The sequence below is a fragment of the Arvicola amphibius genome, chromosome 12, assembly GCF_903992535.2.
Source record: "Arvicola amphibius chromosome 12, mArvAmp1.2, whole genome shotgun sequence".
Classification (NCBI taxonomy): Eukaryota; Metazoa; Chordata; class Mammalia; order Rodentia; family Cricetidae; genus Arvicola; species Arvicola amphibius.
In genome coordinates this window covers 81460526-81479208 of record NC_052058.2, presented here as the reverse complement: position 1 = coordinate 81479208, position 18683 = coordinate 81460526, and the positions used below count along the sequence as shown (strand labels likewise).

Genomic DNA, 18683 nt, shown 5'->3' with positions numbered 1-18683 from the left:
TCGGTACACAGTCAGCACTCTGTTCACAGGGCCATGTCTGTTAGAGCACATAAAGATACTATTGGGCTGGCATTACTCCTTGAACAGCTTTGTAGAAACTTCATTAGATGTGAGTGCTCTCTGAATGGCTGAGAGTATATGAGAGGATAATGTGTAGGTTATACGAAGCTATATAAATGGCTTGAAATTCATAAGCCCTAATTTATATAGGGTTTATCAGAGTGCCATCACATCCTCTGCAAAGCAGAAGATCCCAAATTCAATTGCCTGCCGGTACCATGGGAGCATGTATGATCTACTTCAGCTTAGCATCCGTTTCTGTTGAGACTCATTTGTCTATGCTTAACCCTCCTGTCACCGAGCACCTGACTTACCTGTACTGCGATGTTCGATGTGCATAGCTACTGCCATACAGAATGCAAAACTAAAGTATTAACTAACAATGTTTTATTATAAAATAATTTGGGGGTCTGAGACAAGGTTTTTCTACATAGCCTTGGCTGTTCTGGAACTTACTATGTAGACCAGGCTGGTCTAAAACTCAAAGAGACCCACCTGCCTCTGCCTCCAGAATGCTGGGATCAAGGGTGTGAGCCATCATACCCAGCTGACTACAAAATCTCAAGAGTCAGGCTTGGTGATGCATACCTGTGAATCCTAGCACTTGGGAAGGTGAAGCAGGATGATCACTATGTGTTCCTGGCCAGACTGGGCTATACGGTTTGTTATATTAAATTCTCTCTGAGAGTCAGAGTAAATATTAGCAAACTAAAAAGCCCAAAAAGCACTTTTTTTTTAAATTTGAGAATATTTGATACTGAAAAGTATTATGTAATACTTTTATTATCCCACAGCTTGACCGATCCAGGAAAACACTGAAAAAACCTACTACACTACACTAAAGTGTTCTTACTATACACACTGGTGACAGCACCTAAGTAAACGCTAGCAGAAGAAAATGAAGCCAAGGTAAAGGAACTCAGAACTGAAAAACCTAAGGTCACCTAATCAATAATCTGCCGACAAACAACTGATCTCCTGAAAACAAAAATCCATATGATACGTTAAGCTTCGGCACCCAAGCAAAAGGAACAAAAAGCGACATAATCTTCTTTCCTCAGGTCTAACACAGTTTAGTGGGTCACTGGGTGCTTTGTCATTGTGTTCATTGTTTATGTGCATGCATGTTCCTGTCTATGAGCACCACATCAAGCCTATGGAGATCAGAGGACAGCCTTGGGTGTGGGGCCCCCGTCCATCTTGTTTGAGACAAGGTGCTTGCAACGTTAGTTAGCCAGAGCTTCTCCTGTCTCCCCTCCCCTCTCTTGCTGTGAGACTTCTGGGATCGTCTGAACTCTGGGGATCTGAATACAGGTCTTCACGCTTGTGTGGCAGGTGCCTTATCCACTTAGCTCCCCAGCTATTGTGTATTTTTATTACATATTTTGCCTGCATAACTGAAGTAAAACACATATTAATACGTGAAATGTATTTAACATGTATTTGAACTTCTCGATTACAAAGGCCATGTTTCAGATGCCTATGTTGTCTACTGCATTTCTATTGCTCGGTTCAATGTCTGGCATAACTGGGTAGCTGAGCGGATATTTAATGAAGGAATACACATGTGCTTGTCACAACAACATCAAGTGATTATTGATACTAAGTATAAAGTTCATAATGAAAATAATTGCCAAACTCAACTAATTTGTAGTTAATCTTTAAGCCAAAAAGAAAATTGCTGTTACTAGAAGATGCTCATTGAGTTACATTTTAAATGATGAGCAGGAAAAATTAACAAGGTTTAAATGGGAGCCAGAGAAGGAAAATAACACATCAAAATGCAAAATAAGCAGAATATCCCTTACATAATTTCAAATTAAGGTTGGTGGGTGATGGAGGGTTACTGTCAGAGCAAAGGATTGCTGAGAGGAGAAAGAACTTCACTATCCAGCCAGTGTGTGGGAGTACAGGTCTTTAATCTCAGCACTCTGGAGACAAAGGCAGGAAGACCTTCAGCCTGTTCTACATAGTGAGTTCCAAATCAGCCAAAAAATAAATAGAGTTCACTATGTTTCAAAGATAAAATAACAAGCAAGAAGTCCAGTTCACAACTACTGCAAGCACATATAAAGGGCAAGATGAGCTTCAGTAAGACAAGGCCCTCACTAGCCTCAACAGCAGTCCACACTACTGACCAAGCAATGTGGACTCTACTGCGTCTTGAGCTGATCTTAAACCATCTCTCCTCCTTCCTGTGAACTTTTTCACAGTTACCATTATTCTCTACCAAACACGGGATTATTCCAAAACTGGAAACTTCTGTTACAACTACACTCTCTTGTCGTATCTTGGCTTTGGTTTTGTTTGTTTATTTATTAAAGCATACGGAATGGTCGCAGTTTGGAAGATCTCAGAAAATCTGAACTCTGAATACTACTCAAACGTGATCCCTGCCTAATTTGTGTCTTTCCTAAGCTCTCAGCTACAAATAATGCCTGTAGCCAGCTGGGCTACCAGCACATGCCTTTAATTCCAACACCAGGGATGCGGAGGCAGGTGGATCTCTGTGAGTTCCAGGTCAGTCTATCTATAGAGCAAATTCTAGGACAGAGACCTATGTAGATAGACAGACCCTGTTTCAAAAGGAAATAAATAATAAGTTTGAATTTTATTATTGGCACAAATTATATTAGTAGTTTGACTTCATAATAACTTTCAAGAAATAGCTACAAAAATTTCTCAGAATAATCACAAGCTGTCAATCATCCTAACATTAAAATGGTGCTCCAAATCAAGCAGCTGTCCCACTTCTTCAAACACCTGCAAGAGCACTTTGCCTGGAGGTGACTGATTTCTTGGAGGTGACTGTAATTTACCCAAGTAGCATTTTAAAGCTATGTCTCATCTCGTCATGACACATCATATTCAAAGACATGTCATCACAGCTTGAGATTTGATAATATACTCATTTTCACTTCATCTCGGTCAATTCGTGTTGGGTAATTTTTGTTAAGTCTCAATGACTGAGGTGCCTATTTAGCATATCAAAACTGACCTGGCAAAGGTTTTCCCAGCATCCCTCAGTCCCTGCTAGTTACCCAGTATGGAGGGCATATCCTGCACCCTACCCTGAACTTTCCAGCCCAGATACTGGGCGGCCCACCCCCAAGTTGCTCTTCCCTATATAATCCAATCATTTTGGTTAGCCGGCTCTTTCTTATGCACCCTTTATTGTCCTGGCTCTCCCCTTCTCTCCCCTCTGTTTCTACATGGCTCAGACTCTGACTCTAGACTCTTCCAGATGTCCCTGCACGAGGCTTGCTCTCCCTCACCTCTACAATAAACCTTTTCCTCCACCTTACCTAGGGGCAGTCATGTCCCTCCTTTTAATTCCGTTTTTTCTTCAGTTTGGAGGAGTGGGCTCATGTCTGGTAAGCAAGTGCTCCCCTAGTGAGACATGCCTCACCAGCCCCAATCAAGAGCATTTTTAAGTAAAGCTCACATTTAAAAAATAAAGCTTACAGCTATTTAGCAGATAAAGGATACAAAGAGCAGTACATTTTTCCACTGTGCTGATAATGTCTTTGTAATAAACATAAAAACATTTGATCATGACAACCACTCAAGAGGATCTTAAGGACCATATCTCCTATGCATCTGTCCACAGACTGTGCCCTCAACACTTTAACAAGAGCTTCTTTGGTCAAAAAATCTAAAGCTGGAGAGATGGCTCAGGATACACAATCACGAGAAGCGAAGTTTGAATTCCAGTACCCACACAAGCCCAGTGTCTCCTGCCTGACTGAATTCTGGTTCCAAGGCAGAAGAAGACAAAAGAATCTCTGGGGATTGCTGGTTTCCATCTTAGTTGAGGAAATGCCAGCCCTACATTCAGATAGAGATCCTGCCTCAAAGAAAGGTGGAAAGATAGAGAGGAGGACAACGGATACCCTTTCCTGACCTCTATGCACATGCGAAAGCACCCATCCATGCGGGCATGTACACATGCTCACACGCACACCATCCTATTTTAAAATATGAAATCTATACAGTTATTTCTCTCATGACTTTTCCTGTTCCTCCCTGTTCTGAAGCTATCTAAGATTGATGTTTTATCTCTGAGATGCATCTCTGACGGCCTCTCTCACACTAGCTTAGCCCCTTCCTTCTTGCTACTTTCCATGAACACTGAATTCCCACCTCCTGTCCCTGAAACCTGCTAAGCATTCTCTGGCATCAGAACCCTCTGGGTTCAGAATCCCCCAATAGCTGGCTCAAATTTGTAATTATATTGCTGTGTTTCTTGGTTTTGTTAGTTTGTTTTTTACTGTTGATCACTGCTGTTATACTGCAAACAACTCAAGGGCAGGAGCTCTGCCATTTTGTTCCTTCCTTTATTTCTCAGCCATTACTTGATATAAAGGGAGCATGGCAGCGTCTAGTGACTGAATGAAAGCTGAACGGTAATGGGGATGAGGACAGATTTTAGTCTTGCTTCTTAGCTTATCATTATTTATTTGGGACTTGTGAATGATTCGATTTGTCTGGGAGTAGAAAGGGAAAGTTACAATCGATTGCAAGATTTTTTCCTAAAAGGAAACAGCATATGTTGGTACCACCAATCAAGTAACAGATGGGAAGTGGAAGCAGGGTGGGTGTCAGAAGAGTGGAGGAGAGGGCGGGAACAATACAGAAGGACCTTACCGTGAATTATTAAAGTCGTGCATAAAAGCCCTTGCAGAGAATCTTTGGAGATGTAGAGGTCAATATATTGTCTTGAATTTTCAAAGCACTGCTATTTATTATTAGCTAAGACCTTTTCATGCGGTTGAAAGCATCTCTTTTCTGTGAACTGAAGCTCTCTGAAAAAGCCATACCTATGCCGAAGATTAGTCTGACGAGAAGTTCCTGATTGCCCGGAGATGGAATGTTGTGGCCAGTGAGAGCCATTCCACCCATGTCTGTCTCTAAGCTAACATGTCTTTTGTCTATCAGGTAAAGCAAATGTGTTCTTAGCAAAGCAATACCTTCCACCAAGCCAAAAGCTAACTGTGAGGGGTTAGTAGAGGAAACGGGTAGGAGTTTCTCCAGCTTTGTTTCAATCTGCCTACCACCTGTCTCCACCAGTGCACCGGTGGCAAAGGCACTGATTTACGGCTGATTTACGACTGTCATTATTCTGTGACTATAGAGTGCACACAACCATTTTCACCATAATACATATCATCCAGGGCAACCTGAATTCACGTCTCAGGCCAAGGGTCACTCATCAGTCACTGAGAGGGGGGGGGGGTGATGATAAAGAATTCAAGTCTGCCAGTGAGCTAACTTTAAATATGATCTTAACAAAATTATTAAATAAAACGTAATACATTATAAAGCAATGCAGTTTACTTTATTGGCAATGTAAGCACCTTATTGTCCATACTCAAATAAATATATCCTTGTTCCCATATTTAACCAATTTATCAAAGGTATACAAACTAAAACCGTGAGACCATTATTAGCAAACTAAATCTCTATGGGACAACCAGAGTCACTACCCACTTTGGCAGAATTCTGAAGGACTCTGTGTGTGTGTGTGTGTGTGTGTGTGTGTATCTATATATGTGTGTGTGTATCCATATATATACATACATACACACACATACACAAAATCCAAAGTGAATGTTATATTTTAAAAGTCTACACTGTACAAAAAAATAAGTCAATACATGTTTCAAAGCTTCTTAACAACACTTAAACAAAATACAAATTTGAAGATTAAGTTATAGAAATTTTGTTAAAGGGGACTTCGACTCTTTAACACTAAGAGTGTTCAGCTAAAGGGACTTATTTCCTTCATTACTTACCACCATAAAAAAATATAAAAACTAGTCAATCTCAAAGTTCTTCTAATTCATCTTCACTTTCATTCAAATTGAAAGTAAATCAGTTTTAACAACAAAGGTTCAAAAATACCTTTTCCTGATCCTATCACATACCCATGGTTTTCCAACGCAACATAAACTATTCATAGAGGAAATGCATGGGGGTTTAAAGAGAGCTTTCAGATGAGCAATTACAGGCTGTTTTCACTTTTTTGATTTTTCAGAATTCTTATGGGTTGTACATGGGAAGGACACAATCCAAATTTAAGTTTCCTTTTCTGAAATGAATTTTTCCTTCGATCTTTGAGTAATAAAATGTTTAGTATCCCTTCACAATGTTCACTATGCTTACATACCCAAATATTCTCTACGAACATTAAAAGGTCGTTTTATTAAACGACAACTCTTACTTAAGAAGAATGAAAAACAGAACAAAATGGGGAATAACTATGCTAAAAAAAATAGAAGCATCCTTCCCCCACCCAAAGGACAATTATTGATCTAGCTATATAAGTGCGCACACGCACTCACACACGCACATGCGCACACGCACACGCACGCACGCACACGTGCACATAAATGTCAAGGGACATGAAGGAAAGTTTAAGGTGACTGATCCTTGGCAGAATCTGGATTCTTAAATCCAGATCTAAATATTTTTCTTGGCCCCGAGTCACCATTCAACAGGAATATTCCTGACCTCACCCTCCTGTCTCCATTTAAGTGCATGAGTCATCCAGTATTTCCCATAATGAAGCAAGTGACGCATTGACTTTAGCCAAGGCGAAGAGAGTAAATGCTCAGAGTCAGTAATCCATTCATACATTGCTGCGTTGTAATGAGTTAAGTCCTGAGGAGATACTAGGATGTTTATTGAGCTTTTGAAGAGAATGATGGATGTTTCTAGAGCATCCCAGTCTCAAGATTTAGGGTTAAGAACAATAATTTATCAACATACTTGGCTCAGGCAGCCATCCTCCCTTTAAAGGAATTGGTGCTCTATGGAAAAAGTAGGAGGTTCCAGAGTTCGGGCTGGGAAAGTACAAGCTGAGCCTGAAACACCGTGTGCCAGCAAACAAAGCTGTGTTCAAAGAACAATGGGGACATGTCAAAAGAAATGGAAGTCAGCTTGAAGGGAAGTGATCGGGATCCCTCTGACCGCATTCGGACATTTGAGGAGCACACTGAGGTCCATTTAGTAAACAAGAACTGGGGTCCATAAGGACATACAAACAGTGGAGAAGCAAAGGCTACTCTTGACAACAGACTGCCATCAAAGTAACAATGGGATTTAAAAGTCACTGGCTAGTGTAGAACAAATGAGGGTCAGTCAGGAACTGGGCTCCATTCCTCCAGAGTGCATCTCCTTTAGCTGGACACACCATTCTAATAGGAACGGGTACCTTTAAGAAATGTGCTGCATTTTTGTAGGATCACAACTATTTCAACGACCTTGCTATTTCTAGTTCACTTTGCAGCTCATAGAAAATTCACCTCCTAAAAACGCTATTTCCACAAGTCTGGATGCTGCAGAGCCCTCTACTAAGGAAGCCGCTTGAAAAGAAGGCATATGTGCACGCACACCACAAACCAGAATGTCTACTTGGAACAGCCCCAAACACGAAGGTTTAAAACTGCAGTGTATGTGAGCATAACTGTTGGGCAGGAGGCCTGTGACTGGACAGCCACTCTGATACTGATTCACGGTGAAAACAACCATTGTTCTGCAATACTGACTCTGGTATCTTCTGCTAGTCAGTGCAGAAGCCTTCTGCTGCCATACTCAACAGGGGACTGAGTTAGACATGCCAATCCAAGTGTAAGACAATAATATCACAGTACTAGGAATGCCATGAATTTCAAAACATGTGACTCTTGTTGAGCTCTTAACCCATGATTTTTTTTCATAAAAGAGTATGTCATTCTAATTTGCTTTCAACCTAAGTGACACAAATATCTATCTAGAAAGATAAGATATAGACATAAAAATACTATCTCTAATAGAAAATACAAATTTAAATAATGATGAAAATATATGATATGTTGATACAAATTTCTATGTTATAAAAATCACAGGATATAGATATACATCAGTGTATCACCTTTCTAAAAGATAATAAGTCTATTTTTAAAATTTTGTATACTACTGAATATTTATCCCTCAATTCTGCTCTAAAAATAATAAATCAGCAACTGAATTTCAAATTACATGCAAGAATGCATATGACAAAAGTATTTATAATAAAGAAACACTGGTAGGAACAACATGAAGGTTGACTAAAAATGGGAAAGAAGGGTCTCATAAGATGGCTTAGCTGGAGAGACTCAGTCAAGCCTGGCAGCCTGAGCTACATTCCCAGGACCTATGGTAGAAGAGGACCAAGTTCCAAAAGTGGACCTCTGACCTCCACATCACACACACACACACACACACACACACACACACACCACATACATACCACACAATTTTTAAATAAATAATTTTAAAATTGAATAAATACAAAAACTTTAAAGCTAGACTAAAAATGTTTCTTTACACCTTGAGTGACTTTACAATGTAACCAATATACTGTGAAGTGATATATCAAGACTCAAGGAAACATTTGATTATATGTGCACTTGATGGATACTATGTACACCAGACTTCAGTCAATTATTTAATTGGACAGTTTATACTATTTTTCCTGCCAATGTATAAGCCATATAGGAGCAGGAAAGTACATGTTCTACCTTGCCAAAATACAGGACAAATAAGGTTGGGGTATTGTGTTTTACATACCTCTTTACCCACAGTGCTTGGCACAAGGCTAAATGTTGCAAATTAGTATTTGTTAATGTACCTAAAGTGAATACATTAAATAGACCTAAATGTACAATAGCATGTAACCATATTAAATCAAAACTACCATTTGCACTCATGTATAACAACGCTTTCAGTCATGTTGACTGAAATACACTTCCCTCTCTTGGGCTGGTTCCACACCCTGTTAGCAGCTAATTCCTGAAACATTGTCTCATTTGTGTGCACGAGTACAGGAACATTTTATTTCCATATTGACAAAAACAATCAGACTCAACCTCTGAGGACAATTAGTTGGACTGTTTATGAATGTGAATGCAACATGACACCGAAATACATCAAAGGACAAGGCTCTAGGGGAAGACAAGGAACCAAGAAAAGCAAGCCCAGCGCCTAAGCATGTTTTCCATTGAGTGTGGTGTTGACAGTCCAGAGACAGCTGACGCACTAAGAGGAGGCATAGCTTCTTTTTGGGAACAGAAGGCTGTGGTGAGCGCGTGCCCCAGCACTTGGATGGGGACCTGGAAAGCCTTAACTCTAATAGAATTCTTAGCATTCAATCGGTTCAGATCTAGACTGAGCAGTCCCTGGGAACTACAGCCCTCAGACACCTGGCAGAAACAAATGAGAACGCTCGCCAGTGGAGGAACATCCAAAGCTCCGTTGTATTTCAATGAATGATTTCCCACATACAATATCCAACATATGACAAAACATAACCACATATTGAAGCAATAAAGAACTCATGAACAAAACCAAAAGACAGAACCAACAGAAATGAAAATGCTCTCAAATGGAAAGCAAAGCCAGGAAGCCAAATAGTGTATGTTCCAGTTGGCCTTCTGTTGCTGAGAGAAACGCTGACCAGAAACAACTTGGGGAGGAAAGGGTTTAATTCAGTTGACAGCTGACAGTCCATTAAGGGAAACCAAGGCAGGAACAGAAGCTGACACCATGGAGGAACTCTACTTATTAGCTTGTTCTCTACTTGCTCAACTATGTTCCTATATGTTCCTAATACAGCCCAGGTCCACCTGCCCAGAGGAGGCACTGCCCCAAGGTGGGCTGGGCCCTACTACAACAATTAGCAAAAAAAAAAAAAAAAAAAAAGCCCTACAGACATGTCCATAGGCCTGTCTGATGGAAGCAGTCTTTCAACTGATGGTCCTTCTTCCCAGGTGACTTTGGTTTGTTTCACATTGCAAAAAAAAAAAAAAAAAAAAAAAAAAAAAGCCAGCAAAACATGGGGAAATATAATAAAATACTACCTATCTGAAAATAATAGGATATAATGATTGTAGAATTTAAAATGTACAAAAATAATCAATTCATAAACAGAAGAAGTTAAAAGGAGCAGTGTTCTAGGTTTCCTATTAAAATGTGTGCAAAAACAAAAGGCAAAAATCAACATATTCATTTCATTTTTAATGTTATGCTGTCTACACATCTGACAAACACAGCAATACCAAAGCACCAAAGAGCCATTCCCATCGCATCTCCTTCCACACTCAAGCCCTCTCTGGTCCCAGGCTACTGCACATCTGTATTTTCCCTCTGTAGTTCCGTCTTTTCTAGAATATCATATTAACGCAGCCTCGTTAAGATGGTCCCTCCACTTAGCATGATGCAATTCTTGTCCTCACTGTAAACAGGTTATTCATCCTAGTTGCTCAATGTTACACCTTTGGATGGATGGCCTTATCAGTGTTTACCTAGTCCTCAAATGAGGAGCATCTGCATCATTTCCAGTTTTGGAGAACCATGAAGGAAGTCACTATAACCATTCATATATAGGACAGTTTCAATCCGCTTGGGTATGAACACGAGACTAGGAATGAGACTAGTACTAGATTTGTTAAAGATATACAGAAAATAACTTTTTTTCTAAGAAATAAAACAAAAAATAAAAATACTTCCACCTGCCTTGTCTTATCACATGCCTTCTGTGGCCTCAGCAATTCTTCTCACTCATTCTTTTAATTCTTCAAGATCATACCAAAAAAATTGGTAATACATCTGTGTCTAAGATATATTCTTGTCACTCCATCAAATGAAGAAGAAAGAAAAGGACAGGAGTTCTAAGCCTTTCAATTTTACAGAAAAGTAAACACTACTAGCCTTTCTCCCACTATATAGCAATTAAAATGGCTAGTTATTAAGCTAGAATGACAAATAAAGTGAGAATCTGTAGAATATAAATAATATATTTCCACTGTAAAATTAAGCTCACCACAATGTTATGAATTCTTACAGTCGGAAAAATTGCATTTGGCTATCAACTAATCAGTAATTAACAAATACTTGAAAATGTGGAACACAGCTAACCAGGAAAATATTTAAACAGTTAGACATAAGGTTTTCGGACATGGAATCATTTATATGTGTAATTTTTCAACACAGTGAAATACGGAAAACCTTTCCACACTTGGCAAACATCTCTCCTTCGAGCCGGCTCTTTAGAGAGTGACTGTTCTACTTCAGAAACCCAGAGCATCGCTCACTTCTCAGTAGTCACCTACTGGGAAGGAGTCTGCATTAAATACCAGCCAGGGATCCAGGAAAACGCCACTGTAAGGCTGTTCTGGGCTGAAACATCGTAGAAATAAAATCAAACTATGATGCTGATGAGACTGATGGCTTTATGTTTCTTGCTGACACCTGCTGGTTCATCTCTATCTTCCTCTTAATAGATGTTGGAATTTTGAGAGACATAAACAGCATCTAACACAGCAACTCTTAGGCTGATTAATTAAGGATCCACTGACCTGAAAACTGAGCGTGCACACACTCACGACCCAGGCCCGCTGGCTTTTACTGAAGCGTGTTACAGCGGTGTCCGCCGCTCTCCTCCCCATGCTTACCCCACACAAACTCACTACTTTCCATGCCAAGTGTCTCATTTAACTATGAGACGTGATTCTGAAACAGAAGTTACATTTTTAAATTTAAACTGTAAAAGTCGGGATGCTACACAAACAGAACTAAAAAAAAAAGTTTAAAGGAAAAGTTGGGTGTCTTAAAATATTATACAATGCGACTTTTAAAATGTGTTTTAGTAAATTACATATCATATAGTAAGTAGTAAGCTCTGAAAGAAGATGCTGTGATCCTACTAAGCCGCCCTCCTGTAGTAATAACCTGTGGAAGATGTGACGATGCTGTGGTCCTACTAAGCCCCCCACGTTTTACTCTCAACTTTCCAGTCTCAACATATTAAAACATAGTAGGAAAGGAAGTGCACTGTCATCTTTCTAGAGGTTTCTAGTTCATATTCCAAATGTAAATGGCAAAAACGCTGTTATTTTAAACAATAGCTTTCTAAGGGGAGCTACAGCAGCTGCCTTGAACCGCCTTGCACTGTCTTTCCCTAGCTTCACAAACCCAAGTGAGGAAGTTGCACAAGATCAGAGAAACGATTAACTCGTGCGTAAGGTTAGACCTTTGGACCTAAGGATGCCTACGAGGAAGCAGAGCTAAATAAATAAATATGCAAGCATGGCATAAGTAAATACGTGCCCTTCACTTATTAACTATAGTCTGCTTCACACATGAATGAAATACTGAGTACATGCTGTATCGGGAGAGCTAAAGCTCGCTAGCGTTTAGATTCACCTATAGAAGCTTTCCTGTTGTTTGTTTTTATTTTCTTTTTTCTAATAGATCATGTTGATCCACCCACTCCCGTCCCTGTACTGATTGAATTAAGTGTAAAGTGGAACATTTCTCTATTTTAAAATGAACACATAAAAAGGCACGTGATCAGAAGGCGCCAGGTTCAAGATCTACACAGTATGTTAATTCAGTAGGTCACAGTTTGGGTCTATTTTCAGCTGGGCCCTTTGTGTCCAGACGCAGAATCACAGCTGATGGGTACTTGGCAGTGGCTGCTGAAACTGCCCCTTGTGTTTGGCCCCACTAATAAAGCTGTTTCAGATGCAAGCCAGGAACATGAGAGTGGCAGCTCATGCCCAGGACCTTTCTCAGCCTAACTTGGATCCACATGAAAATAAGCAACTGCCACGGCTGGCTGATGTAGCGGAGGGGAGGCCAGAGGATCATAGGCCAGAGGCAGGCCAGAGGCAGGCCGGAGCCTGGGCGGTCCTCAGCATATTTTTGTTAACATTTGCTGTTTTATTTTAAAAGAAGGAAACTTGGGAAGGAACACAAACATCTCTTTCACATGTACATAAATGCCTCTTGTTTTAAGATAGTGAAAGTCAACCATTAGTTCAAATCCATATAAAATCTGATTTATTTTTCCAAAGTACAATATTTGGACTTGTCGTTTTCAATCCTGTCTATAAATGAAATGTCTGGATCTGGATTTGACTTTTAAAGAACTTTTTAAAAACAAAATCAAGCACTCCCAGCGTTTACCAACTAAGGGATGTGATGTGTAAACAGGATCAAAGTTCAGCAAAAGACAGTACTGTTCATGTTCCCATGCTTAGAGCGAGCCCTCAAAATATCCAAATACTGCTTTCCAGAATAGGACCTCACAAGAGAAAATAGGAATGTTGAAGGCAATCAAATAAAGTTCAATGACGTCAGTATCTGACCTTCTCTACAACAGGTCAAATCGATGCCTCTTTCTGAACTCCAAATATTAGGAAGCCCCTGTTTTGACTAGATTTTTCTACTATTATTTCTGTGAGCTTTGTCTTATGCTTCTTATCCTACTTCTTTACTGGTTAAAGAGTGTACACTTAATATCATAAGTGTATGTGACATTACTTAGTCCTCACAATCGCTATCCAACATACGGGTGTGAGCCACAAAGATCCTAAGTAGCATTGTGTCCACAGGGAATCCCATTCTCTTCTTTGATAAAGGTAACAAGAAGACCCACATCATTATTTTCCCTAGACCTGAGAGCATAAGTATTTTCCGAATGCAGCTGAACTCTTCAGTATTTTTACAGTGGACTGATACTCAAACTTTTCTGAGAGTAACAAAGATAAAGCCCATTCCTGAAACTTGGAGCAACAACTTCAAGGGTTTACACTGTAAACAATCCATGCAACTTCTTGAGAGAGAGAGAGAGAGAGAGAGAGAGAGAGAGAGAGAGAGAGTGTGTGTGTGTGTGTGTGTGTGTGCATGTGTGTACACTAATGCACTAATGGGAGATGGAGGCAAGAGTAGGTCAGGTGTCATCCCTTAGATCCCATCCAACTTGGTGTGGGGACTTTTCTTTGAGACAGGGTCTCTCCTTGGCCTTGGGCTAATCAATTAGACACAGTGAGCTGCATAGATTATAACTGTGCCTGTATCATAACTTTTGTTGTTCGTGTTTTAAGATTTATTTATTATGTACACGGTGTTCTGCCTGCATGTACACCTGCACACCAGAAGAGGGCATATGGATGGTTGTGAGCTACTATGTGATTGCTAGGATCAGGACCTCTGGAAGAGCAGCCAGTGCTCTTAACCTCTGAGCCATCTCTCCAGGCCCTTGTTTCTTTTCCTGATGTTCGAACTCAGGTTGTCAGGCTTGCACAGCAAGGACTGTAGTGATTTCCCTCAGTGGTTTCATTTTTTCCACTGTACGACATGATTTTCTAAAAGCAAATAAACAAGAACGACGAAAACCTGCAGTGTTGCTGACGACTCGCCAGGGAAGACAGTTGGGAGGAACAGGCTTGGGAGAGCAACTTCAGCAGAAGTTGTCATAAGGAGGTGAATCACGGTATTTCAGAAGCGAAAAGAAGTTTGCCTCTCATCACTCTCAGCCTCCTATCTCTACTGACACAATCCATCACAAAGACTAACAGACTTTAGGAATTACTGGCAAATGAGAAGAATCCTTACAAATGTCATGTGAGAATTCAGGAAAACTTACTAAAGATTTTACTTCACTCTGAAGAATCTGTAATTCAGACGTCAAATCCAGCTTCTAAAAAAAAAAGCGTCAACAAGGCCTTTTCTCAAGATAGCACTGCTTACTTGGTCTCCCTGTCCCTGTCTACAGGGATTCCAGAAAGAGCACTGTGAGCTTGGCCATTGTCGTGGCTTTTGGCAAGAGGGCAACGGAACAAGGAGGAGTGCCTGGAAGCTGAACACCACCTGCCTGGGAAGCTGTGCACACAGAATTACATAGGTGCTACCGTCATCTGCTTCCAACCCAAAAATAACACCTTCCGCAGTAATGAGTTTCCACACTGGATCTCAGGCAAGTCCCTCGGTGATTGACAGGGGACGGCTGAAGTGACGAGAGCACCAAACCAGACCTCGCCAGTCCTCCTCTTGAACAAAGACTGGGTCACACTGATTTTTTCTTTCGGATTCCTGACAACACCTACAACAGCATTAAATCTTTAATACGATGATTGGTGCCTGTGAGCATTCAAATGCTAAGCCAGTGGAACTAATGTGGAACTCCAGCGAGGCTGAGCCTGCGTCTGAGTTATTTCTAGTTTGGAAACAGACGTGGCAAAGCACCTCTGACTTTTTAGGTCCAGCCAAAAAGAGGCAGCAGACTAGATGCCCTAAGATAAATGATTGTAATAAACTGTCCTCAGACATGAAACCTTAGCTTGGTGCTAAATCCAACCTACAGTGCTCTGATGGCCACCCGCTTGTGGCATCTGCCGCACAAAGGGCTCCCCAATGAGACAGCTTTCAATCAGGGTTTATATCACACACTAACTTCAACCATGTTGTAGTTTGATCGTGACCCAGAGCCTCTCTTAAGCAGCACTGTGTGAGCGAACACACTTCTTCGCTTGTACTCTTTCTCTACACTTAAATCTTCAGAGCAGAAATCCTGACTGTGTCTCTATGTCAGCTATACCATCAGACTGTCAACGGGATCAGTTTCCAGAGAGAGCCGGAAATGAGAGCAAACAAGCCATTTCTTAAAACATGAAGGCGAGAAGGAGAGAGGATAAATTTATCACGCTAAAACCAGATCCTTGGAATATTAATAATGAATCCCATGAAAAATAAATAAATCACTCTTCTTTGGTGATCCAAAACAGAGAGAAGCAAAGTTTTCCATGTAGTAAACATTTTAAGCTTCACGGGTATAACATGGTCTCTTTGCAACTGCTCAACTCCACCATGGTAAAGCAGTCATTGATGACATTAAAGGGAAAAGGAGTGACATTTAAAGGAACAGTGACAGAAATAAAGAATGGCTCCACTCTATATACTCCTAGAGTTAAAATGAAATTAATCAAAGCAAGGCTGCAAGAACAGAACACATACCTACTCAGTTTACACTAAAACAAAGCTGCACTATGTTGTGGTCATCTAACGACTGTAGGAATTAAGTATGAACTATGAGATAAAATCCTCTGGTTTATGCTTGTTATCTCCTCTTCACCCAACACACAGAAATGCAACTTGAAGAAGTCCACGAGTAAAGGAATTAAAAACAGTATTTCATGTCTTATACACTACCAGAATCTCTCTCTACCCAAAATTCCCTGGAACTCAATGAACCGGTGTGAATCAACAAAAGTTCTCCAGAGAAAAGGCATGGTCAAGCCTGCTATCCCAAGCAATCCAATCCACCAGTGAAACGCAGCTGACTATAGGACTGAAACAGAAACTGTCACAGGCTCCTGGTCTGGAAAGCAGAATTAGAATATACTTTTGGCACTAATGTACAGGTCTCAGTAAATACTGTAGCTGCTCATTGAAGACCCAAGAAGCCACCTTTTGGCCTTTTGGTCAAAGTGAAAAATGGTACCTCCATCAGAACAAAACACTGACTTTTAAGTGGATACACTATCTAGAACCTCTGCATGTTTTCATGTTTAAGGCCTGGGATAAAAAAAGAAGGAAAAAAAAAGTCTGACCAAGAAATGAGATGTATGGGGGAGGGAAATAGTTCAACAAATAAATTACATTTTATAATAAAAAGCACTTAAATTACAGGGTGATAGGTTCTATAAACTGAATGAATGGCGAGAGGAAAAGAGGCCTCAGTCCCAGACAAAGAACTACAGGTAACTAAGGAATGCTGAGAGGAATCAACGGTTTCCCCAGAGAAGAGCACACCAACTGGATGGAGAATGTTGTACTTATGTCCTTAGGAACACACACACACACACTAACATGTATGTTAACAATAACTAAAGAGAGGCCTTGACTTTAAAAGAAAGTGGGAGGGGCCGTACACAGGAGAGTTTAAAGGACGGAAAGGGAAGGAGAAAATGAATAATAATCTCAAAATATTAAAAAATATATATTTTTAAAAAGAACATGGTTATTGCCCACAAAATAACAAAAAGTCCAAATTTAACACTGGCTTTAAATGGACATAAATGTATTGAAATCTCAAGGCTGTCTACTAACAGAACAAGAACAGACATACAAAAGTAGGCTATAAAGCAGGAAAAAAAACACACAAAAAATGATTGATTTTAAAAGTATGAGGAACAGAAAAGAATGAAGAACAGTTTAAACAACAGAACAGGAAAAACAAATATAGATTTATGCCAAATGGATCACCAATGGCATAAAATGTAGTGAACGAAAAGTTCCAGGAACAAGGAAATGATATTATATTTTTTTAAATTTTAAGTAGGTAAAACAAGTCTTATATATTAAAACCCCAAAAGCTCTAAAAATTAAAGAGAAACACAATGTGGACACTGGCCAAGGGAAAACTAATGTAATTTCACAGACAAAGGTACCGCTAGGATTTGTAAGAGAAAACTAAAAACAAAGAAAAATAATTCATAAAAGTAAAAAGAATACCTTGAAAACATACCACAATTCTATACATGAGTAATACAGCAAGAATACATAATGCAAAACAAACTAAAAACTGAAAAGAAAGACAATTCCACAATTAAGAGCTGTTCTGAGGTGGGATACTAAGATATCAGCAATAATTAGAAAATGAAGAAAAAGAGCATCAAAATCAAATACCAGTACAGAGAGAAGGGCTAAGGCCATCAAAGGACCTACCTAACAGCACTGAAGTCTGAGAGCTAGCCTCCAGGCAGCAGAGGGAGAAACCCGCTTCCCACCATGCAGGGGAAGAGGCTGCTGAGCGCTCACACCTGAGTCCCGGTTGAGGCAGCTGCATCCAGTGATTGTTCCCCACAAGTGTCCATGGGTCCCGGCTGCTTGCATCAACCTAAGCTGATCTTGAAGAGCTCGTCTAACTTCAGAAGGCCCCCATCGGCTGCCTGAGACCTCTGTTGCAACTGCACTGCAGTTCAGGTTCTTCTGCCTCACCCTGCTTTCTTCCTTCCCAAAAGCATTGAGCAATGATCACCGGGAATGGAAATCTCCGTTTCAGAATGGGTTAACTAGGGAAATTCAGCCTACTCCAGTTGCTGCTAAAGCGACCGAAACTATAGACTCAAAGATGGGAGTTTGCGGCTAAACCACTGGTTGGAGTTAGCGACCCCATCATTGACGGCAATCAAGATATGGAAAGTACAGTGTAATGAGTAGCACAGTGTAATCATTTTGTTGGCATAATCTAGAGTCACTGGGAAGAGTCTTAGAGAGGGATTATTAGATCAGGTTGGCCTGTGGGCATGACTTTTGGGGATTACCTTGATTGTGTTGACAGAGATGAGAAGAGCATTACCAAGGCATAGAATCCTGGACTGTTTAAGATCAGAGAAAGAACGCTGATCGCAAGCATTCATTCATTCACTGCCCTTTGTTCTGGACTCTGGATGTAACTCTGCTCCAAGTTCCTGCTGTGTAATGGCATTTCGTTTGTATTTTAATAAATAAAGCATAAAGCTTGCCTGAGGATCAGAAAAGTAAAACAGCCACACTGGCCAGCCTTGCAGACCAGGAAGCAATGACACACAACTTTAATCCCATTAGCCACACTAGCTTGTCAAAGAAACCAGACAGTAATGGTGCACATCCTTATCCCAGAACTAAAGAGAATTATAAAACAGGAGGAGACAGTTCCCACTCTGTCTCACTCTGAGGTTTCCTGGAGGTAGGATCACCATTTTTGGACTGAGGTCTAGGTAAGAGCCAGGGGCTGGCTGTTTTGCTATTCTGACCGTCAGATTGAACCCCAATTT

General features: G+C 40.4%; 1 protein-coding gene across 3 annotated transcripts in view; it reads right to left on the bottom strand.

Annotated features, from left to right (window-relative positions):
• Nek7 (NIMA related kinase 7) overlaps nt 1–18683 on the bottom strand; it is a 130021-nt gene that overhangs the window by 77031 nt on the left and 34307 nt on the right. The window lies entirely within an intron of this gene.